The sequence below is a fragment of the Leopardus geoffroyi genome, chromosome A1 (assembly GCF_018350155.1).
Source record: "Leopardus geoffroyi isolate Oge1 chromosome A1, O.geoffroyi_Oge1_pat1.0, whole genome shotgun sequence".
NCBI lineage: Eukaryota > Metazoa > Chordata > Mammalia > Carnivora > Felidae > Leopardus > Leopardus geoffroyi.
The window spans coordinates 69,268,623-69,292,595 of record NC_059326.1 but is presented as its reverse complement, the minus strand read 5'-3'; the positions used below and the strand labels follow the sequence as shown (position 1 = coordinate 69,292,595).

Below are 23,973 nucleotides of genomic sequence, written 5' to 3'. Positions count from 1 at the left end.
TATAACTCCTAAATGCCAACTTCAAAACGCTAGATGGCTCCCCTAATGTATTTTAGATTGGAGTTAAAAATAGGGCTCCTCATCAGAATTATTGAGAAAGATGACAATCATTTTTCAAGCAGTGGACGGTTGCATCTATATGGGCTCTAGCCGCTGAAGAAAAGGAAAATGCTATGCAGACTGAATAAAGCACTTTTAGAGATTGGAACTTTCGGCTATTTCGTCTGCGATGGGGCTAATACACACCACGGAGGGCCAGCTTAATGGGCTGTCGCTATTGAAGGATTCAGGAATACATTATACAAAATGGTCGTGTATTGTTTCAGAAAAGAAACAGTAAGTGTTTTTTAAAACTAATTTAAAAACATGTACTTGACAGTTGGTGTTGGAGGGTTGCAGAATATGACACCCCAAAATATGCCTGTAGGAGCTCAGGACATGCCTCCTTGAAATATGCCTCATTGGTCTAGATTATTCTGAGCTGTTGAAAAACAGCAAATGCAGGGAGAAGCTTCAGCTCCTCCAAAAAGAGCTCGATTGTCATGGATGGGTTCTCTGGGAGTTTTCTCAACCAGGAAAGATTGACTCTTGTCACAGGAAGGCAGAGTAGACATCGACCCTAAACCCAGACAGACTTTGTCACAAACTATGGTACCTCCCATCTTTTCCTCTAAGGTCCCCCTCGTCTTTCCTAAAAATCGTTTCCTCTCCCTGAAGAGGCCTTGCATCCCCCTCCCCTCTCCCTATCATAAAGATGGTATTTAAGCCTGAATTCTAAGCCACCTTGAGGAGTTACTCATTTTCCCCTGGCTCTTTCCCATCTTTATATGACGTTATGTGATAATAAACTTCTGTTTCTTTATCTCTTGTTAATCTGTCTTTTATTATAGGGTCTCAGAGAAGAACTTGGAAGGGTAGAGGGAGAATTATTTTCCCTCCCCTGCAGTGTCACAACACTACTAACAGCAGTAAAAGCTGAAATGACCGACCTCAACTTGTACTGAGCCCCTGAGGATGTTTTGGAAGCAGGAGGGGTGGAGCTGAATTTTCTGAGAGGCTGGGCACATGCATTGGCTGAAAGGTTAGAGAAATTGATGAAGACATAAAAAATGCAGGCTGTTGAATTGGTCGTTCTCAAATGTTCCTAGATGTGTGAATTTACCTCATTTTTCTCATCTGTAAGATGGATATTCAGTGAATGTTGGTCTGCCCATCCCTGCTAATGAGCAGATTTCATTCTCTTTGTGTGTATATAGTAGAAAAATCTATATCTATATTTGCATAGTACCTTATAGTTTGTAAAACACTTTCATATTTATGAGTGATTTGCAAACTTAAAAAAAAAAGGAATGAGTTTTTTCTTGAAATGAAACACTACATGGGTATGCAGGATGTAAGAAAATATAAAGGTGGGTTTCCTCTGGTTGAACGAGGTTGAAAATTTCAACCTTTGCAATGCCCCCAACTGTTCCTACACCTTCTTCCCCTCTATATGAGAACTTCTGTATGCAGTACAGTTGAAAACCTCTGCTATTCATTATATCATTTGAGCAAATACAGGACTTAGATGGACACTGATATGATAGAGAATCTTAGAAAGCGGGAGATTACGTTTACATTAAAATCACATATTTACTTCCTTAGGGCTTTATTCTAAGAGACAGCATGGTCTCCGGGGAAGTTCCTTGCAGGAAAGATGCTCTGCTGATGGGTGAAGGGATATTTTCTCCAGCTGGTCTGTCAGTTCACTGAGGGGATCACTTCTCTGTTTCCATTTCCCTGTCTCTACAATGGTTATATTAATTAATAGCAACCTCCCTTCTGTTTTCAAGGTTACTAAGAAAGGGATCCAAGTTCACTGAATGAATCATACACAAAGCCGGAGAGAAATAATGAACCAATTTGAACACGGATATGGGTGAAGAAATTTCCTTTTATCTTAGGCAAGCCAACATTTTCCATGATGCCAATTTTAATATAAATCTTGGTTAATGACTAATAACCAAAAGTCTTGGCTAGTGACTAATAAAATTGACTTAGTCTACTTTTTGGATTACAAAAAAAGGCAATTGCTAGCTGAGTGGCCCACAGGGGATTCTTCTGAAGCAAATGAACCCTTGTCTTCCAAGTAGGGGTAATGTTCTCCCCTCAAGCCCTGTGAGATGGTCTTCCGGGAAAATAGTCTCAGCCCAATCTTCCCAAAGTTCCACAGGGACAAGCAGATCTTGTACAAGCTATGATATTTAAAGCCACACTAAGCCTGCAGGGTGCTATGCTATGAGAAGTAGGTTATTCCTATGACAGACCTTTGGTGATCTGATTCGGTATTTCAGGCCTGGTTTGTAAGGTTCTGAATGGGCACCGAACCTAACTGTGAGGTGGGCTACAGAGAAACCTTACTTTTAAGCATCTGATTGTCCAGGAGATGAATGAGTCATTACTATGGGTCTCAAGCTCCTTCCTTCTGTTGCCAGTTTTTAGTCAACAAGGAGAGGACTGGAAGAAGCACAGAAAAGTCTGTCTGGGTGAGCAACTCTGCAGAAGATTTGGTGCAAGAGGGAGGTGCTGGAACCTTTTGGTTGTATCTAATTTCCGGCTTAGGCAGTGATTTCAAATATCCATTTTTTTCCCCTATACATTCAGACTCTTGGAGGAAGAAAGGTGATCAGTTACTCATCCAGGACTGTGAATCCCCAGACTTTCAGATTCTTCATGGATCAGAAGAATTAAAAAAAAAAAAAACAAAAAAAACCAAAAAAACAACAACAACAACAACAAAAAACACTTTGGGGACAAACAGAAGCTTGGTGACTTTCTATTTAGCTAAATGAGGCCTTTTAAAAAGTGACTTTCGTCTTGTCACCATCATTTCATTAACAAACTGGCATTTAACTCCCTTTACCTCTCCCTACATGGAGGGCAGATTTAATCTCCAACAAAAGGCAATCTTTCACATTTGAGGTTTGGCTTTGTGAAAAAATGCATTGCACAATCTTTGTTTTTCTTGTTTTGCTGTGGAATTACAAGAGCCTTGCCACGGACCAGCACTTGGGAATCCTAGTGCCGGAACACCCTGGAATACTAGGGCAGAGTCTTTAGGAGTCTCTTTCATGTAGAATCAATGATCCCCAAAGGAAAAACAGTTTCAAGGGCTTTGAAGTGCTAACTATGAAGCGCTCAGGACCTTGTCATTGAGACATTAGACCCGCCGTGTGTTTGGCGACCGGGAGATATCAGGGATAGGAAGAAAGTAGAGGGCCTAATTTTCCTCCTCGATCATTGCCTTAGTGCCGGCACAAAGGGATATTTTGTCTGTGATTCTGTTTAGCATCACTCATATGACAGCGTAGTTCATCTCAAGGGTAGCTTGTTAATGGCTAAAGCCTAATAAAAGAGTATCAAAGACTTCAGTAGGAAATTAGGGCCTCCCATTCAGTCACTATTATTATCGTATTCTTGGTGGGAGAGAATCATTGTCAGTGGCCAGGGTGGCAGCCGTGGACATGGGGGTAGGGTTGCCCGCATGACAGCATTATAATTCAGACAGAGTCGGGGCACCTGGGTGGCTCAGCCGGTTAAGCGTCCGACTTCGGCTCAGGTCATGATCTCGAGGTTCGTGAGTTCAAGCCCCATGTTGGGCTCTGTGCTGAGAGCTCAGAGCCTGGAGCCTGTTTCCGATTCTGTGTCTCCCTCTCTCTCTCTGACCCTCCCCCGTTCATGCTCTGTCTCTGTCTCAAAAATAAATAAAAGTTAAAAAAAAATAATAATAATTCAGACAGAGTCAAGGCGAGGTCAGTTGGTGCTGGGCCAATATGAGGTCTAGAGGCAGCTGGGGTTGGCAGGGCAAAGGCACCAGGGGTCGTGAGGGGGACTCTAGTGACCACTAAAAGAGCAGTGACCTGACCACCCAAAGAAGGAAGAAGCTTTGGAAAGCTCCCATTTCCAGGATTCCTCTGGTTGGGACACAGGTTGAAAGACTTAAAAAAATAATAATAAACTTAATTTTTTAAGAGCAGTTTTAGGTTACAGAGAGCTCAGAAATTATAGGGAGTTTCTGTGTAAACCCATCCCCCCAATCAACAATTTCCCTATTAATAGGAATTATTGCATTGGTGTGTACTGTGGTCTGAAAGTTTGTGGCCCCTCCCCCCCCGAAATTCATATGTTGAAAACCTGATGCCCAAGGTGATGGAAGCAGAAGACGGAGACTTTAGGAGGTGACTGATTGTCATGAAGGGTTGGATGAAATGCCCTTATGAAAGAGGCCCCAGAGAGATACCTGTCCCCTTCTACCCTGCAAAGATACAACCAGAAGTCTGCAACCAGAAGAAGGCCCTTACCGGACCGTGGTGGCACAATGATCTGGGACTTTCAGCTTCCAGAACAGTGAGCAATAAATTTCTGTTGTTTATAAACCACTCAGTCTGTGGTATTTTGTCAAGCCGGAACTGACTGAGACACCGTGGTTCATTCATTACAACTGATGAACAAGTATTTATACATTATCATTAATGAAAGTCTATAGTTTACATTGGAGTTCACTTTTTGTGTTATAGAGCTCCGCGGGTTAAAACCACTGTGTAACATGATGTGTCTGCCATTATGACTTCATACAGGCTAATAGTTTCACTGCCATTAATGGTATTAAGTATGTTAGTGGTATTAAGTACATTCTCATTGTTACACAAACATCACCACCATCCCTCTCCCCTTTTTTATTTTACAAAACTAAAACTCTGTACCCATGGAACTAGAACTCCCCATTCCCCACTCCTCACCAGCCTGGCAAGCACCACCCTACTTTCTCTCTCTATTAATTGGACTACTCTATGCACTTCATGTAGGTGGAACCAGAGTATTTGTCCTTTTGTGTCTGGCTTAGTTCACTTAGCCTGATGTCCTCAAGGTTCATCCGTGTCATAGCGTGTGTCACAATCTTCTTCCTTTTGCAGACTGAATGATGTTCTACCCTATGGTTATGCCGCATGTTGTCGGAATGTTATTCACCTGCCCATGGGTGCTTGGGTGGCTCCCTTCCTTTGGCTAATGTGAAAAATGCTATATACATGAATATGCAAATATTTCCTTAAGACCCTGATCCTGGGTCATATTGTAGTCTTATTTTTATTTTTTTAAGTTTAAAAAAATTTTTTAAATGTTTATTTTTGAGAGAGAGAGAGACATAACATGAATGGGAGAGAGACAGAGAGAGAGGGAGACACAGAGTCCAAAGCAGGCTCCAGGCTCTGAGCTGTCAGGGCAGAGCCCGACGCGGGGCTCGAACTCACTCACAAACTATGAGATCATGACGCGAGCTGAAGTCGACGCTTAACTGACTGAGCCACCCAGGTGCCCTTATATTTAATTTTGAAAGGAACCACCACGCTGTTTTCCATAGTCCTGCACCACTTTACACAGCCACAGACAGTAAACAAATGTTCCAATCTTCTGCATCCTTACAAACACTTGTTATTTTCTGGTAAAATACTTTTTTTTTAATAGTAGCCATAATGGTATCTCGTGGCTCATGGCTCACTTCTTTTTATCTAATAATATTCCACTGTGTATAGAAGTGCCCTAGGTTTTGATCCACTCACCTACTGAAGGACTTCTTGGTTGCTTCCAAGTTTTGGCAGTTATGAATAAGGCTGCTGTAAACATTTGTGTGCAGGTGTTCGTGTGGACATACATTTTAAATTCATTTGGATAAATACCAAGGAGCACGACTGCTGAAGCATATGGTAAGACTATGTTTAGCTTCATAAGAAACCCCTCGACTCTCGTCCATACAGGCGGTACCATGTTGTACTTCCAGCAAAGACGATTTTTGGTGTTCGTCGTTATTGTTACCCACATCCCTTAACGGTCCTTGCTCTTGGTTGGTGTGCCCTGGGAAGGAAAAATGCAGATGGACCATTGACAACCGGCAGAATCTTATTTTTATGTTCCTTCAATTCAGCCTTCAATCGACTAGCCCTCTAGAGAATGAATTTGGACTGAACCGAGGCAAAAGCTGCTTGGGTTTGGGTTCTGGCTGCCAGAATTCATTTTCCATAGAGATTAAAGTATATTAAGAAAGCCAGGATCTGAATACTCCCCAAAATAAAACTCACAGTGCTGCACCTAGGGTACAAATCACTTAAGTGCTAATATTTTTTTCTACTACACTTCCTGTGCTATTGATACTTGGGATACATTTCAATGTTGGGGACTCTCTGTTCCACAGAAATCTGTTTACTTTTCAGATCAGGGAAGGTGGTAAAGGACTCTTCCTGAAAGTTTGAATCTGGAACTCAGAATTTAAAATACCAGCTTCCTTGAGAATATTCAGAGTTGTTTTTATAGGTAGAATTTCTAAATTAAAATGACCCTTACCAGATACAGTCACAACAGAAATGAATACATAGGTTCACCAAAAGACGTATAAGACAGTGTCCTCAGATGACTGTGTGTAATCCACAGTGAGCAGCAATCCTGATGTCCACCAACGGTAGGATGGATAAATCAAACGTGGTATGTTCATACAATGGAATCCTCTGTGGCAACAGGAATGACTGAACTACAAACACACAATGCAAATGGATACCATTCTGTTTTAATTACTATGGCTTCATTCTATGCATCTTCCAGGACAAACCGACCCTCGTTATTCTGCTTTATGGATAAAAGTATAAAGTAGGCAGTTAACTATCTTAGTACACTTTAGTCCTTGACGTTTGCACTGTCTCTGGCCACGTCTGTGTGTGTGCTATGCATGACTTATTTTGCTGGGTGTTGGGGATATAAAGGAGTTTAACACAAAATACCAGCTCTGGTGGGCTTTACGCTCCTGAGCAGAAAAGACGTATTGTCAGGAGGGTAAAGAATTGCATGTGGTAAAGCACACAGCAAAACAATGATAAGAAAGATGTGTCATAAGGCAATGACCTTTTGTCAAAGTACTAAGTCCAATGAGTTCAACATAAAAATCCCTATACATTGGAATGCTCTGGTTTCGCTCCTCAGATAACGATGAATTTGAAAAATAGTTTGGGTGGAGCGTCCTAGAATTTGGGGGCTTTACACAATATCATTTATATTCATGGGTTAGTAAGGAGACCTAACTAGTAAGGGCATAAGCTTGAAAAGTGAGAAATAATATTTGAAAGGTGGGTTGGTATTGGATCACTTAAAGGCTTTATTCACTGTATTAGTTTTCTTTTGGGGCTGTAAGAGTGCCAAGAACTTAGTGCCTTAAAACAACACAGATTTATTGTCTCATAGTCCTGGAGGTCAGAAGTCTGAAATGAGTCTCACTGGGCTAGAATCAAGGTCGCAGCAGTGCTGTATCATATTCTGGAGACTTTAGGGGAGAATCCATTTTCTTGCCTTTTCCAGCTTCTAGAAGTTTCTTACATTTTCTGACTATGGCTCCTGACGTCATCAAAGCCAGCAATGTCTTCTGGTGTCATTCTGAAATCATTCATTCCAACGCTGACTTTTTTGCCTCCCTCTTCCACATTTAATGATCCCATCTATATTATCCAGGATAATTTCCTTATTTTTAGGTCAGCTGATTAACAGCCTTAATTCCATCTGAAACCTTAATTCTTCCTTGCCACGGGTGTGATGGTTAGTTTTATGTGTCAGCTTGGCCTGGCTATAGTGCCCTGTTATTTAATCAAAACACTATTCGAGGGAAGGGGGAAAACAAACGTTACAGAGAGGGAGGGAGGCAAACCATAACAGACTCTTGGATACTGAGGGCTGGTGGGGGGTGGGGGAGTGGGGAAAGTGGGTGATGGGCCTTGAGGAGGGCACCTGCTGGGATGAGCACTGGGTGTTGTATGGAAACCAATTTGTCAATAAATTATATTTAAAAAAAAAACCACTATTCAAGGTGTTGCTGTGAAGGTATTTTGTGGATGTGGTTAACATCTAGAATCAGTTGATCTTACGATTACCTCAGATAATTTGGGTGGGGCCTCACCCAATCAATTGAAAACGCTGAGGTTTCCCTGGAGAAGAAATGCTGCCTCACGATTGCAGTAACAACTTCAGCCTGAGAGTTTCAGACTGTTGGCTTGCCCTACAGATTTGGGACTTGCTACCCCTGACAACTGTGTGAATCAATATATAACATATACATTATAATATATATAATAATATATGCTATATATTATATATAACATATACAATAAAATTACATTAAATATATAATTATAATATGTAGAATATATATATTATATATTATATTTATATTCATGGGTTAGTATTTATATGGGTTATTATATATATATATATATTTTTTTTTTTTTTCCTCCTGTATTAGGCAGAATAATGGACCCCAAAGACATGGCTGTACATGTGTTATGTCACATCCAGCTACCAAGTTTGATTATTCTTCTACATTCAAGGAGACTTCATTGAAGAGATTTGAATGGGAAGCAACGTGGTAAAAGATTACTTTTACGATGGTGTGTCAGGTATATGGAAAGAGAGACACCAGAAAAAGGTAGAGACACATCCAGGTATGAGGCGATGTGGTTCTGGGTCAGAGTAGGTGGTCCTGCGAATGAAAAATAGAGTAAGGTTTTTCCAGGGCTTTGGAAATAAGAATGAGTAAACATGCAGTTAATTTTACACGGAGGTAAAGGGTAGGACAGAAAAAGGATTTTGAGCCAGCGTCACACTGAAAGATATTCAGCTAAGGGACAGCAACCGTGCCAGTCATTTAAACCCATAACATTTAATATAAAGAAGTGTTACCTAATATAATTTAATTTAATATAAAGAACGTGTTACCTAGTGGAAGGCGGTTCACTAGCTGAAATTAAGTCCTAGGGGGTACAAAGAGCAAACGCAGAAAGCAGCTACCTACAGCTGTGATGGAGGGAATGTGAACAAGAAAAGAACTTAGAAATTTAGAAGAGGGGAGCCTGGGTATCTCAGTCTTTTAAGCCTCACACTTCAGCTCGGGTCATGATCTCAGTTCATGATCTCGCGGTTTGTGAGTTCGAGCCCCATGTTGGGCTCTGTGCTGACAGCTCAGAGCCTGGAGCCTGCTTTGGATTCTGTGTCTCCTTCTCTCTCTCTGCCCTCCTTCCCCCCGCTCCTTCTCTCTCTCTCTCTCTCTCTCTCTCTCCCTCAAAAAGAAACAAACATGAAAAAAAAAAAAAAAAAGAAATTTAAAAGAGATCCCAGCCCTCCACCAGTTTGGATCAGGTCCTCTTTGGTGACGGGGAAGGTAGTCTCAAAACAGGCGTCCTGCTGGTGATGGATGACACGCGCTGGGGGCCTGGGTGCAACTGGGCTGAAACTGCCCAGGTGAGCGCTGCAGAGGAGGGGACAGTCCCCGCCTGCTGTTTCGCCCGGCCAACGCCCCCTGTTGGCAAAAACAAGCATCAAGCTAACTGGCAAAGGAGACCGGTCCACAGGGTCCGGTTCCACTGTTACCAAGCAGGGCAGAGAAAGATGGATTTGGAGCCTAGGCCATCAATGAGGAACCAGCACAACCCCCATTAGATAAAACCTTGGTAATAAGATGGTAAATAATAGAGAATACTGGCGATATTTCTTTGTTCACGTGTCCTGCTTTTCACTAAAAAGTGGCAATACTGCGCCACAGTCAAATCCTTACTTGCACACACCTCTGGGGACAGAGTAGAAAACGAAAGTAGGTCGACTTTACTAAGAGAATTGGAGCCGGAAGAAGGCAAGCTGGCTAGAAGCACTTCGCCAGTCACGGGCAAAGCCGGATGCAGCTCACGGTGTAAAACCTCTTTCACCATTTCCTACGTCACTTATGCTGTTTGCGTGACGCGAGGAGGGAGCAAGTGTGAGTTGACTGAATATGTGACGAGAGGAGGAAAAAGCTGCCATGCTTTTGCCTTGACCGCCTTTCTGGTCGTTGGTGATCTGTCTGGCGACGTCTCCTCTTCTCTGAGTCAGATAGTCCAACTGTCCTTAATACTGGTGTCACCTGTGCAAGCATGGGTCCCAACTCTGCTGTTCAGTGTGTGGCCTCAGCCCAAACTGCTCCCTTCTCTGAAGCACTGTTTCTATATTTGTAGAATAAAGGGGGTGAGCTAGAGAGTTCTAAGAGTCTCTTGTCTCCCTCCCCTTTTTCTAGTCCTTTCGCCTTCATGAGTGAGCTTTGTTATGCATGTAAGTGCCTCATAGCATGATGTCTGAACTGAGCTCCTTCATATGGGACCAGAGTGAGGCATGCCTGAGACTCCCAGGGAAGGTGTTTTCAAAGACGTTTTGGAATACCCAACACACTTTTTGAGCATATTGGATTCAGCTCTATTTAGCTTATTTTGCCCATAATATATACAGAAAAGGAAAACAAATGGTGATAATACCGAATTGAAAATGGAGATGCCGATCGATCAGTCTCCATCATAGAGTGTACATTTTGAAGGCAGAGCCCAGATAATTTTCTTCTTCTTTTCAGGCATCCAGCTCAGTGCTATGGCCATCTGTGTACTCAGGAGATACTGGGTGAAGTTAAGTGGATTATGTATGTTTCCATTTCTGGTAGTTCCATGGTTTTTTAAAAAGACTATTTAGAAAAGTTAGATGGTGTTTTGGCTTTGAGCCTCATAACTTTTGTAACTTGACGGAAGTCACCATAAACTCTAGATCATATGTGTTAATTTTCAGATTCAAAACTTCTATTTTACTCCATACAACTAAAAGGAGTAGGGTTTGATTCAACTCACAGGCTCTACAAGCAATTAATGGACAATGCAGAGTACCGATCTGCAAATTGTAAGAAGGAAAGTATTGGTTGGACAGTCAGGTCACAGAATGTCTACCATGTGCATGATCCCCTTTGGAGGGAATCCTCTGCCCACAGTCACTGATGAGGGGGGAGGTTGGTGGGCACGGCATGATCATATCCCCACTTCCCACCCTGCTCCTTTTATGGACCAAGAATGGGAATTTGACCCAAGGACTGCCATTCAAGGCTGGCCAAATTTTCCCTCATCCCCCGCTCAGGTTGGCTGATCAGTTTCTCTCTTTTGAAAATTTAGTTTTGAAATATAGGAAAAGTTGGCTGAAACCCAAAGATTATTATGAAGAAAGAGGTAAGAGAAACCCATGATATTCTGCATTCCAGGTAAAGTCAAGAGGGAGTAGTGGATATGGTGAGTCAAGAGAAGTCTAGTGGTAGAGAAAGGACATACAGAGTAAATACAAAGAACCATCCAGTGGTCCAGAGGGAAGAGAAACGGACATGTAGAGAGCCACTTGGAACTGAGCAGAGGTCCCAAGATTCAAAGCATCCCCCAAAACGTGATGGTACAGCTGTGCTGTATCTGCTATAAATACTATAAAGGCTGCACTTAGCCGAACTCCAGTGTTAAATCTTGCTACACAGCTGATACTTGCAGGAACCAGATAAATGTGGTGTCTCTCTTTTTCTCCTCCTTTTGCTCAATCCTATCTCACATATACTTACAAGGTATATATGAAGTTTAATATGTATATGTGTTTGGGGCCTCTGGGTGACTCAGTCGGTTAAGTGTCTGACTCTTGGTTTTGGCTCAGGTCCACGATAGCAGAATCCGTAAGTTCAAGCCCTGCATGGGGCTCTGCGATGACGGTGCAGAGCCTGCTTGGGATTTTCTCTCTCTCCCTCTCTCTCTGCCCCTCTCCCACTTTCTCTCTGTCTCTCAAAATAAATAAACTTTAAAAATATGTTTTAATATTATAAATTCAATAATTTATAAGGCATACACATCACACGTAATATTTAATTTATGCTGGGATCCAATTATGTGATTAAATTATATAACCTCTCTACTTTGTTACAATATGTCCTTTTGGAATGTTAGTCTCCATATAATGTTTAACATATAAAGAACTGTGTTAATCACTCTCTGTTTCTCTAGGACAAGAGAGAGGGGATGGGCCAATGCTGGAAGGACAGTCCACCGTTCAGACAGAAGGAAATACACACCGAATGGAAAATGAAGACACAGAGATCAACATCCAAATCCTAAAAGCAGTAACAGTGCAGTGCTCAGTAAACGGCTTGGTAAAAAAATTTCATTTTATCTCCTGGATCAACATCAAATCCACCAGATGGGGCTCTAATATTCTTTTAGTTCAATGACAGAAAATTCCAAGCATTTACTATTATCTTTAGAGACAGAAAATATATTTCCCATATTAAAAGAATTTGCTTGAGATAGGACTGTGCCTTAATAAGCATTATCATTGTTTAGTATCTTTTAATGCTATAAGGTGATTTATATAGAGAGTGGCCACTTTGCTGGGAATCCAGGCATCCAAATAGTTGAATTAAATCAATTCAAGTAATTCTGAGTTAAATCCTTTTGCAAACGTTCTTTTAAGGAAATAAGGACATATTTCACACACAAATAGATGCATATTGCTACAGGACTGTTCTGTCTTTGGAGTCACTGACATAATTTAAAATGTGAATTGTTTAAAATTATATTAAATCATTGTGAAATTTGTCACAGCTGCAATATACTCAGCCCAATCCAGCTATTTTGACAGGTTGTGCTTTAAGAGTTAGAAATTGAGATTTTTTTTTTTTTTCAGGGCAGGGATGTGGGTTCTCCAAAGAAAACATTTTGCTTCTATTTTTCTGAGGCTTAGATTTGGAAATCTGAGTCTCTTCTTGGACTCCTTTCTCCGTGACTCATAACTTTTGTTCAGTCTGGAAAGAATGCCAACTTGGGAACTACATCTGAATTTTGATTGAGAGAGTGGGTGGGTCAAAATCACAGACTTGAGACTGAGCTGGGTCGGACCCATAATGTCATCCAGTGGAAAAGTCCTGAGTTAGAACCAGGAGCCAGGCTTTAATGATGTCTCAGGTCAGCCTGTCATGAAGGACCACCACCACCGGTAATGAAGGTGATTTCTAACACTCACCCAAAGTGTCTATGTGTTGACCATTTTGTCCTCCTTCCATTGGCCTCCTGGGCCTGGCTGAGGCTCCCTTTGGGAAAGACAGTTCTCCAGAGAAGGTGGTAGCTGAGGTCCCAGCAGCCGACATGCACGGGAGCTGGGGGATGGGTGCACATCTGTCCTTCTTGTCGCTCAGGTCACCAGCTGCACAGCCCCATGTAGACTCACTTGGCAACGATACCTCCTGGAGCTGAGCAACGCCACAGCCCTATTTGTACTAATCTTCCTAAAAGGGAAAGTTTTGTAGATTGTAAAGATTAGTGAACTTTTATTTCCAGGAAAACTGGAAGTACATAAACAGTCTAAATTGGCCCCAGTGGAGTTAGTCACCTTCCTGCCCCTTCCCCCCCCCCCCCCTGCCCCAACCACATTTGTAGCTAAAACATGAAAAGTATCAAATAGACATGCTTGCTTAAGCCATTAGATGTATTTGGTGCTGTGGCCAGTGATGGCAAGGATTTCTGAGGAGGCTACGGGGGTTAGAACCCACAGCAACACCCTGCATCCCCGTCTTTGGAGTGGGGCTGGCTCAATCTACTGCTGGTTAGAGGCCAGCCAGGAAAGCAAAAAGCAAGTTCTGGAAGGCATGATGAAAACTAGTGTCAAGTGTCTCTTAAGAGGCTGGAGGCTCTGGGAGAAATACTTTCCAGGGATTCTCTCTTGTGTGTCCACCATCAGAGCTGGCAGGCATCATCATCAAACCCAGTTTTGTACAAGCGAAGACGTGACTTGCCCCAGGCCATGCTGCATAGGCAGTAGAGAGGCATTCAGCACTCTTGGGCTTGATTTGGGAAATAAGAGGGCGCTCACGAGCAATGAAGAGTGGAGGAACAGACAGCACTCGGAGATCTTCCAAGAAGGCAGACAACCTCAGGGAACTCATCAGGGAATCACATTTATTGAGTACTTATTATGTACCAGCCTCTGACACACATAGAGTGCAGCTCCTGGGTAGTGAGGAAGGACATAGGTTTCGGGATCAGATGACCAGAATTCACATCCGGAGTCAGCCATTTCCCAGGCGAACAGCTCCTCTTGAAACCTATACACTTCAGTTTTTAACCTTCACAGTGGAAATACTGGTCCCTGTGTCACAGAGCATTTCAAAATTTCAACTGACATCACTTGCATAAAGTGTTTATTTTACAGGTAGGAGGGAACTACTTCTCAAAGGCACCAAGTGGGTGCAGGTGTAAAGGGAATACTGGTACAGGTCTCTCTGACTTCTGGCCCCTCTGACTGAATACCCCGCGGGCATGAAGCAGAGACTAGGTTGAAGGGGCGGGCTCATGTCTTGCAATAGCTCCACCCCTCTGGCATCATCAGCAAGGGCTCTTCTCTGGCTGTTGACTCTGCCTTTTGAACGTGCCAAACTCTCCCCAGCCTTAGAGTGTTGGCCTTGGTTTGAATGCAGTTTGGGATTCCATTGCCCTGGCCACTGCTGGACTCACTCCCTCACCCTCTTTACGTTCTTGCTGAGATTTTTACCTTCTTGTGAGGCCTCTCCCGCACAGCCTGACCACCAGTGTAATTCCCAGTACGCTTTTTCTTCTTTCCAAATGCTCCAAGAGGGCAAGGATCTGCGTCTGTTTTCTCCCCCCACCGCTGATGCATGCCCAGTGCCTAGAATGGTGCCTGAGACTTAGTAACCAGTTAATAGACGTCTGATGAATGCATGTTGAATGAATGAGTAGATGCAGAGGGAGGGCTGAAGGAAGGCAAGAGAAGGATAAGGCCTCAACCAGGAGTTTTGAGTACTGAATTTTGAGCCTAAAGGTAGTAGGGTGGTATTAAGCTCAGTTACTTACCCTATAGCTCAAGGTCAGATTGACCAGGGGCAAGCTTGAATTTCTGTAGAGTTGTGTAATATTGAACTAGGACTTCTTGCCCCCGTGTGGGTCAGGGCTGGTTGCAGGTTTCAGACATCAGCCTGCATCTTTTCATTCAGCCTGTAAGTCAACAATAAAGTAAGTGACATATTCCCAGTAAACAGAACACGCAATATTTTGTTTAATGTATAGTTGGCTGCAATTGCATACGTAGGCCAAAAATAGCAAACAGAGACAGGCTGGGTCTCGTGAGAAGTGTTTGTTTTAATTCTCACTTACGAATGCTGTTTAATTTGATGGGAGCGAACAATGTACATTTCACGAATTAATACATAACTGGACACCGTCATTGACTGCCACCATGTCTGCAGCTGTTTTGATGGGCCTTTATCGAATACGTTCTGGGCTGCAGCCTGGCTGATCCATCATTATGCCACATCTTCCCTGAGCCTCAGTTTTTTTGCCTGTAAAGTGGGTTTATATATAACTCTAGGGGTTATTCAGAGATCAAAGTACTGTTTGTGCCAGTTTTTAAGTTTTCTTTACAAGTTGTAGTAGAGGCTCCTGCGTGGCTCAGTCGGTTAAGCATCCAACTCTTGATTTCAGCTCAGGTCATGATCTTATGGTTCGTGGGTTCAAGCCCCGTATCGGGCTCTATGCTGACAGGAGCCTACTTGGGATTCTCTCTCTCTCCTTCTTTCTCTGTTCCTCCCCTGCTTGTACTCTCTCTCTCCCTCTCTCTCTCTCTATCAAAATATAAAAATAAACTTTAAAAAAATAAACATAAAAGCATATAACATAAAATTTGCCATTTTAACCATTTTTAAGTGTACAGCTCAGTAGCGTTAAATAGATTCACACTGTTGTGGAACATCTTCGGAACTTTCTCATCTTGCAAAACTGAAACTCGGTCCCCATTAAATAACAGCTCCCCATTTCTCTTTCCCTCAGCCCCTGGCAACCACCATCTGCTTTTAGTCTCTATAAATTTGATTACTTTAGATATCTAAGATTAGTGGAATCACACAGTGTTTGTCTTTTCAAGACAGGTTTAGTTCACTGAGCATAATGTCGTCAAGCTTCATCCGTGTTGTAGCACGTCGTGGGATTTCCCTCCTTTTTAAGGCTGGGTAATAACCCATTGTATGTATACACCGGGTTTTATTTATCTGCTCCTCTGTTGATAGACATTTGGGTTGCTTCCACCTTTTGGTGGTTGTGCCCAGAGCTGCTGTGAATGTGGCATACAAATGTCTCCTTGAGACCCTGCTCTCATACTCCTTTGGGGGCATCCCCAGCAGCGGCATTGCTGGGTCATAAGGTAGTTCTATCATCAGTTTTGTTGAGGAACTACCTGCTGGTTTCCATAGTGCTTGCATTATTGTGTATTCCCACCAGCAGTGCACAAGGTTTTAATTTCTTCACATCCTCACCAGCGCTTACTTTCTTTCTTTAAGACAATAGTTTTTGTTTGTGCCGGTTTTAGAAATCATGCTAAGTTATTAGCGTGAGATAATTCTAAAAGGAGTGCAGATGTTTGCACAAACTTATTTTATAAAAATATAAACGTAGGGGAGGCTGGGTGGCTCAGTCAGTTAAGCATCTGACTCGTGGTTTGGGCTCAGGTCATGATCTCATGGTTTGTGAGTTCAAGTCCCTCATTGGGCTCTGTGCTGACAGTGTGGAACCTGCTTGGAATTCTCTCTCTCCTCTCTCTCTGCCCCTCCCCTGCTTTCTCTCTCTCTTTAAAAATAAATGAATAGGGGCGCCTGGGTGGCGCAGTCGGTTAAGCGTCCGACTTCAGCCAGGTCACGATCTCGCGGTCCGTGAGTTCGAGCCCTGCGTCAGGCTCTGGGCTGATGGCTCAGAGCCTGGAGCCTGTTTCCGATTCTGTGTCTCCCTCTCTCTCTCTCTGCCCCTCCCCCGTTCATGCTCTGTCTCTCTCTGTCCCAAAAATAAATAAACGTTGAAAAAAAAAAATTAAAAAAAAAAAAAAAAGAACATTTAAGATCAAATGTCTTAGCAAATTGCAAGTATACACTATTGCGTTGTTAATGATGGGTCACCGTGCTGCACGTCACATCCCCAGAACTTATTTATCTTACAACTGGAAGTCTGTGCCCCACGACCAGCATCTCCCCATTTTCCCCATCCCCCCCCACCCCCACCCTGGCTATCACCGTTCTACTCTTTAGGTTTGGCTTTGGGAGATCCCACATATAAGTGAGATCATACAATATTTGTCTTTCTTTGTCTGACTTAATCATTAAATTTAAAATGTGAGTATTTTATCCACTTGAAATGATTTCTTGGTGGCCGCAGTGGTTGTCTCTGTTATATCCAACGTAAAAGTATTATTGCAGACAGGACTATTCACGTTAGCATTTGACTTTATACGGTTGCTGAAATCTTGTGAAAGGGTCACACCTTCCTGTGAGAAGTCGTGACATGCCTTGACAATCGAGAGCAGTCAGACAGAATGGTCCTCCAAGAGTCATTTCCAGCATCTTTTTTTTTTTTTTAAGTTTCTTTATTTATCTTGAGGTGGGGGGGGCGCAGAAAGAGAGGGACAGAGAATTCTAAGCAGACTCTGTGCAGTCAGCACAGAGCCCGACGCAGGGTCACATGAACTGTGAGATCATGACCTGAGCTGACAACAAGAGTCTGATGCTCCACCAACTGAGCCACCCAGGCCATCCAACACCTTTTGTTTTTTATCATGTGGAGTGGTTAGGATAGGTTGTTTCCTGCCAGACGTGCAGTTCTTGTTTTAGTGAGTACTGTGGTTAAGAGTTTAAGTTTAGGGGTAGAGTTAGGGTTCAAGTGTTGGTTCTCTTTAATGTGTTTGGATCACATTTTCATTCATTCATTCATTCATTCATTCATAAGTGCCTGCTATGTACAGGGCACTGTTTGTTGCTCTGAAGATACCGTAACGAGGAGCACAGAAGTAAAATCTCTTTACCCGTAGGCCTTACATGCTTGTATGGGGAGACAAACTATAAACATAATACAAATTCATTTTTAAACCGTAAAACAGTATTTGAATGCCACTTTTCATGTTTGACTCTGGCTTTGATGGAGGCTTCTGTCTTCCTGGCACAGCATAAAAGCAATATCTCCCGCACATGCATCATTCACCTCTTGGGTTAGCAATGCTTCATCGCACTGTGTCGAAACCAGCCTCTGCTTTACTTGACTATGGCAAAAATAATCATGTCACTATTTAGTTTTCTGATATGACTAGAAAACTGATTATAAAATATCAGATTCATGATCCAGCGTGTACCTTTGTAATTCTATGAATTCTCTGGCATTTCAGCTGTTTTTTGAAAAATGGGTAGCAAGGTAATTCCAAATAAAAATGCATTTTTATGGCAAAAGTTGATTGAGTCTCCCTGATTAGTCATTGAGGTTGCTTCCATTTAAATCAAACCTATTGCAAAATGCACGAAAATTCTTTGAAGAAATGTAAAATGCAATACACAAATACAAAGTGTTGTCAAGGGTTTTAATAAAGAATTTGGCTCTATTTTTTGATGTATGACTGCTGGCAGCCCTAAAGCCTCACCCTCTCTCTTCCTCTTGTGCCTTATATTTAGGCAAGCTGATAAGAAAGCCTGGGTGCTACATCCTTTGGCACTGGAAGAAGGTTCAAACTGGGCCAGCACAACCCTACCCCCAACCACAATAAAAACTCAATCTCCTTTCCCTGCTCTCAGGCCACTTTTCAGACCAGCTTGGGAATCCTATTTTGCTCTCCCCAGAAAGCCTTGTGATGTGAGTAATAAACCTTTTTATACTCTCTTGGGCATGCGTGCAGGTGTGTGTGTGTGTGTGTGTGTGATCATTAACCTTGATGGCTCAATCAAATCTTGAGTCAGAGTCCCTCTGATTCTAAAGAGCGGCCACAAGAAGAATGGTTTTCCAGAAAACATCAGGGGAAACACCCTTCCCCTTGTTTATACCTTTTGACCATCAGTAAATATTTTGCTCAGTTGGTTTATTTAAAACAACCCTGGTGGAACAATAGTTATTAGCAACATCCAGTTGTCTGTCAGAGCTTGTCTGGTCAGCCCCAACCAGTTCTGGCACCAGCCCTGAACTTCCAGAGATCAGGAATCAGGAGTGTCTTTGTACCATTGTGTTTGGCTGAGCCACGGACACACATGTATCTGAGTCCCAGCCTTCTCTTTAGTCCAATCTATACTCTGTCTCAGTCTCTCTCCTGAGCCAGGAGTCTTGACCTAAACCTTACTTCTATTGAGGAAGAGAACCTTAACATTTTCCCCAGCTGTGCACTGCTCTGTTGTTCTCAGCACTGACCAGATAGACTGTTGATGGACTGATTGCCTAAGACCTGACCAGCTGTTGAGGTGCCACCATTCAGATAAAACGTCCCCAGATACTGATCTCTGCCCCAAGCAAGCAGATTTTTCATGCTCCTTTGGGCACAGTGGGCTGGCCTTTTTAGTTCTCTTAGGCAGGGATTGGCCCTACAGCATTGGCAATTTCCCCAGCCCCATCGTTCTCAGGCTTGGTTTTTATATTTATCCTTCTCTTACATCCCTGACGCCTCACCCCTTTGAATGCATCCATAAACAAAGATACATTCATTCTAGATGTGTTACTTTTGTCTTAGTATGCCTTATGGCCAAGACTGCCAAGTATTTTACATATGAATTAAAGTTTTGTGTTTTCCTTGACTAATTTCTTTTTTTTTTTAAGTTTATTTATTTATTTTGAAAGACACAGAGACAGTGTGAATGGGAGAGGGGCAGAGAGAGAGGAGACAGAGAATTCCAAGCAGACTCCATGCTCCTAGCACAGAGCCCGATGTGGGGCTTGAACTCACAAAATGGTGAGATCATGACCTGAACAGAAACCAAGAGTCTGATGCTTAACTGACTGAGTCACCCAGGTGCCTCTCCTTGACTAATTTCTTATGTCATAATTCTACATTATGTTTATTTACAAAATTGGTCAGAGAATTACCAACATTTCTTTTCTAGTCATATTTGCCTCCATACGTTGCTATTTATAACTATCCTGTGAGAACTTCTAGACCTTTTTTTTTTCAAGTTTTTTTAAATGTTTGTTTATTTTTGAGAGACAGAGAGAGACAAGAGTGTGAGTGGGGCAGAGAGAGAGAGAGAGAGAGACAGAATCTGAAGCAGGCTTCAGGGTCCGAGCTGTCAGCACAGAGCCCGACACAGGGCTCGAACTCACGAACGGTGAGATCATGACCTGAGTCCAAGTCGGACGCTTAACCAACTGAGCCACCCAGGTGCCCCTAGACCTTCTTGTTTAGTGCATACAGGTGAGACTGACCTCAGGAGGGCCATAGTATATCAGAACTTCTCAAAGTCCCAAATATTCCCCAAATGCCATAAAGGATGCCTTAAGGGCTTCGTCTCTTGTATATTGCTGTGTAACGCAATATTACCTCATAACTTTGTGGCTTCGAGAGATAAACCCTCGTTATCTTGTACAGTTTCTGTTGGCCAGGTACTCAGGGCAGGCTAGCTGAGTGTTTCAGGTTGAGGGACACTCATGAGGATGCAGTCAGGACATTGACCAGGGCTGTGGTCACCTTAGGTACTCGACTATGGGTTGAGGATCCTCTTCTAGGACGGCTCACCCACATGGCTATTGGCAGGAGGACTCAGTTCCTTGCCACGTGGACCTCTGTCCACAGGCTTCCTGAGTATCCTCAAGACATTGCAAAGACAGCTGGCTTTTCCCACCCACAGGGGGTGATCCAAAAGCAAGCAAGATGGCAGCGGCCCTCTGTTACAACCTAGCCTCAGAAGTCACACTCCACCATTTTTGCGATATCCTGTTGCTTCCACAGGTCAGCCCTGGTTGGTGTGTGAGGGGAGGACACAAAGGCATGCACGTCAGGAAGTGGGGATCCACGGGGACATCCCGGGAGCGGACTACATACCACTTTCGCTCCCGATTGGATCAATTTAGATACCGAACTCTAGACCATCCAGATCTTCTTTTTTCTCCACTCGTCCCATGGACTGGCTGCTGAGTGGTTTGAAGATTAGCTGCTCTTGATTTGCCAGTCAGCTGCAGTGAGTGTGTGTGAAGGGGTGTCTTGTGGTATAAACCTACCTGTTGTAGGGAGAGGGTAGAGATGAGGCCACCCGTGAAGGACATCTTCCAGATTCACTTGATTTCAACAAAAACTCCGAGAAGGGAGAAAATAAGACAAAGGGGATGGGAAAGAGAAGCAAACTAGGTTTCTCAGTACCCCAGCCTACCCCCAGACACCTTTACTTTTCCACTAGGTGGCTGTCAGGATTGCAGCTCTGGGATACGGCCAGCAGAGGGCAGGCTTCTGTGAGCCGGAGACTGCCAGCTAACGTCTTCAGATTAAAGGACCAGCAGAATCTTAATATTTCTGAGTTAGAAGTAACCTGAAAAAAAAAAAATCATTTATTAAGACCTCCTTATTTCACAGATAATAAAACGGAGGCCCACGGAAGAGAAAGCAGCTTCCGACAAGGACTGTCAGCTTTCAAGTGGCATAGTTGGGATCTGAACTGGTTCCTTGACCATTTTTCCTTTGATTATTCTAAAATTCTTCCCTTTTAGTTAGAATCGCTTGAAAAATGACCCTTCGCATTTTCGGCAAATGTAAAGGATCAGGCATATTTCATTATTTCTCAAATTTGAGCAAAAAGGATAATAAAATTTTTGAGATTTTAATTTTTGACTTAAATCATTTTTATATTGTTTTACTGATACTCATACCAACATAAAACTAGGATTAAAAGCCCTTATATTTATAGCTCTTGTAAAATGATTCATTAAAATCAAATTATATATAGTTAATACAAATAAAAATTTAAAAACTAAGTTGACAACATTAACTGGGTGTGGGATACCTTGTCATTTCTTGAGTTTGGCTAGAATAGAATTGTTATTTACTACCTGAATGTGGTAACAAGGTTGCTCTGCCTATCCCCCCATGGGCTGTGTGGTTAATCAATTTCCCCACCCCCTCTTTTTTCCTATTTAAAGTGGGACAAACCTTCATTTGCGTAGTGGGCCATTTTAGCCTTAGTGTCTTCTCGTTTAGTGAAAATGCTTCCTTTATGGATTAATATCACTTCTTTTCTCATTAGCTTGGATGGGTCTACTTTTCTCCAACATAACCAATCATGACTGCAAACATGGGCAACGAAATCTGGGAAGATAATTGGTTATAGGTTATAAGGTGATTACCCAGAAGTTATATTTATATTAATAAGAGCATCGAAATGAAAAATACTCCAAAAAAAAAAAAAAATCAGAGAACTTGCCACTCCCTGAAAATGTGAATACAAACCCTTGAGTGTCCTCATGCTGGAATTAGAGGAGACATTGCATAATGTAGTTTGTTTTTAGTCCTGATGGTATGTTCTAGACATGGGTTTGTCTGGAGTTATCAAGAGTTGTCTTGAGTTATCAAGAGTTATCTTGATTTCAAAGGAAACGAGAAGAACCATGAACATTTGTTCAGTTATCGATGACAATGTCTCAGTTGCAGAACTAGTTAATGAACACACAGAGAAGAACACAGGCATCATTTGCCTTTTCTTGCAACATGCAGATGAAAGGTGGGCCCTGGGAGAAGTGCCCGAGTGGGGGCAGAAGGCTGGGTCTCCGGGACAGTTCACTGGTGGGCTCTGTTCTGTTCCTGGGCACTTGCTTTGACCTTGTGGGGTACCTGAATACCCGTAAGGTGCGACTACAACCCGATGCTGTGAGTGACCTGTGCTCCAGACATGAGGAGCTGCAGCTGACAAATGAAAGCGATGCCTTTGGGAATAATCGAAACATAAGAGGGTCCTGCCAGAACAGTCTCGCAAAACTTACTTGGCTTAGGCATATTTTTGGTTTAAAAACATCAGTGCTGCTCTATTTTCTGAGACTGGGGAGCAGCACTCCACAACCAGGGCCACATGTCAAGAGTGGAGTCCGTGACTAACCCTGTCAACATTGCCCCTTCTGTTTGCCACTTCTACGAACCAGTGGGAGGAAGCAGGAACACATTGTTCCCATTCCACTGCAGTTTACAGAGAGAGAAAAGAGGCAAATGAGGGGTTTAGACTGAATTAATTAAGCCCAACACATTTCAGTGGAAAATTTAAAGGTGTGAATGTTTGAGAAGTTTAGATGAACATTTTCTATTCACACCCCCATTTCCACCTGTTGAAATATGTCTCCTCCTTTTAGGCTTCTTTCCAGAGCTACTTTTCCCTGGAGACTTTCTGGATTCCCATAAGAGGGGGTTCAGCCACCCCCAAGGCTCATGGCCATTTTGTTGGGGGGGGGGCGCTGCTTAAAACATTGCTTTGTCCAAGGTTATACATTTCCTTCAAGACAAGTTATCCTCAGAGGGCTTTGTAGATGGTATGAACTTGATAAGAGCTGGTTAGTGCATAGAACGTTCTGAATAACAACCAAACTTTTCCAGTGTAATGGCTTTGCCAGGGCTACTTTAGTTTTCTTAGTCAGGTTCAAGACCAAAATATCCCACATGGTGGTGGGCTCATAGAAAAAGCAAAAGAGAGAATGGAGAGCTTCAACCTTAGCCTCATCATCAAGATGCAGTCAGACAGCTGCTTCCAAGAACAGTCAAAATCCTGCTAGGGAAGCTGAAAGCTTACTTTAATTTCGGGAGGAAAGTGTGCCTTGGTAAGAACACACGGAATCATTGATGGTGGGCACGGAAGTGCTGATTTTCCCCTCTTCATCACTAACATGTTGAACTGAGAAGGAATCCCTCCTGCCTGACCAGGTTCATTCTTGGCTTTGCTTGCTTTTTGTATGGGATCCTTCTTGGTGATAGCCTCTCCCCTGGGAACAGTGGTTGGCAGTGAGGCTCACAGCAGAAAAATCTCTGAGAGGGAAGGCACGTGACAGGAGAGTAAGAATCCCGGCATGTAATCACTTAGGGACTAACAAGAAATGAAATAGTTGCTCGGTCCAAGTTACAGAGATATAAATGATTGTTACCCTCTGATTCCCCTACTCTTTCTGCCTCCTCCTCATTGCTGACCTTACAGGACTGTGAATGGACTTAATCAAGGCTCTTGATTGTAGGAGAAGTCTGTGATTAAGATTTAATAGTAAATCATGGCTAAGGAACTCCTTGCCATCAGACGCTGGGCCTGCCAAGGTTAGCTTTAGATGTATGGTGCTGGCTTTGTAC

General features: G+C 42.8%; 1 long non-coding RNA gene across 1 annotated transcript; it reads left to right on the top strand.

Annotated features, from left to right (window-relative positions):
- Positions 1-900: 900 nt before the first annotated feature.
- LOC123595930 lies at positions 901-18,519 on the top strand. The gene is made up of 3 exons (XR_006711451.1): positions 901-1,081; positions 11,883-12,028; positions 18,365-18,519. It is a non-coding gene; the product is annotated as an uncharacterized LOC123595930 (long non-coding RNA).
- The last annotated feature ends 5,454 nt before the right edge of the window (positions 18,520-23,973 follow it).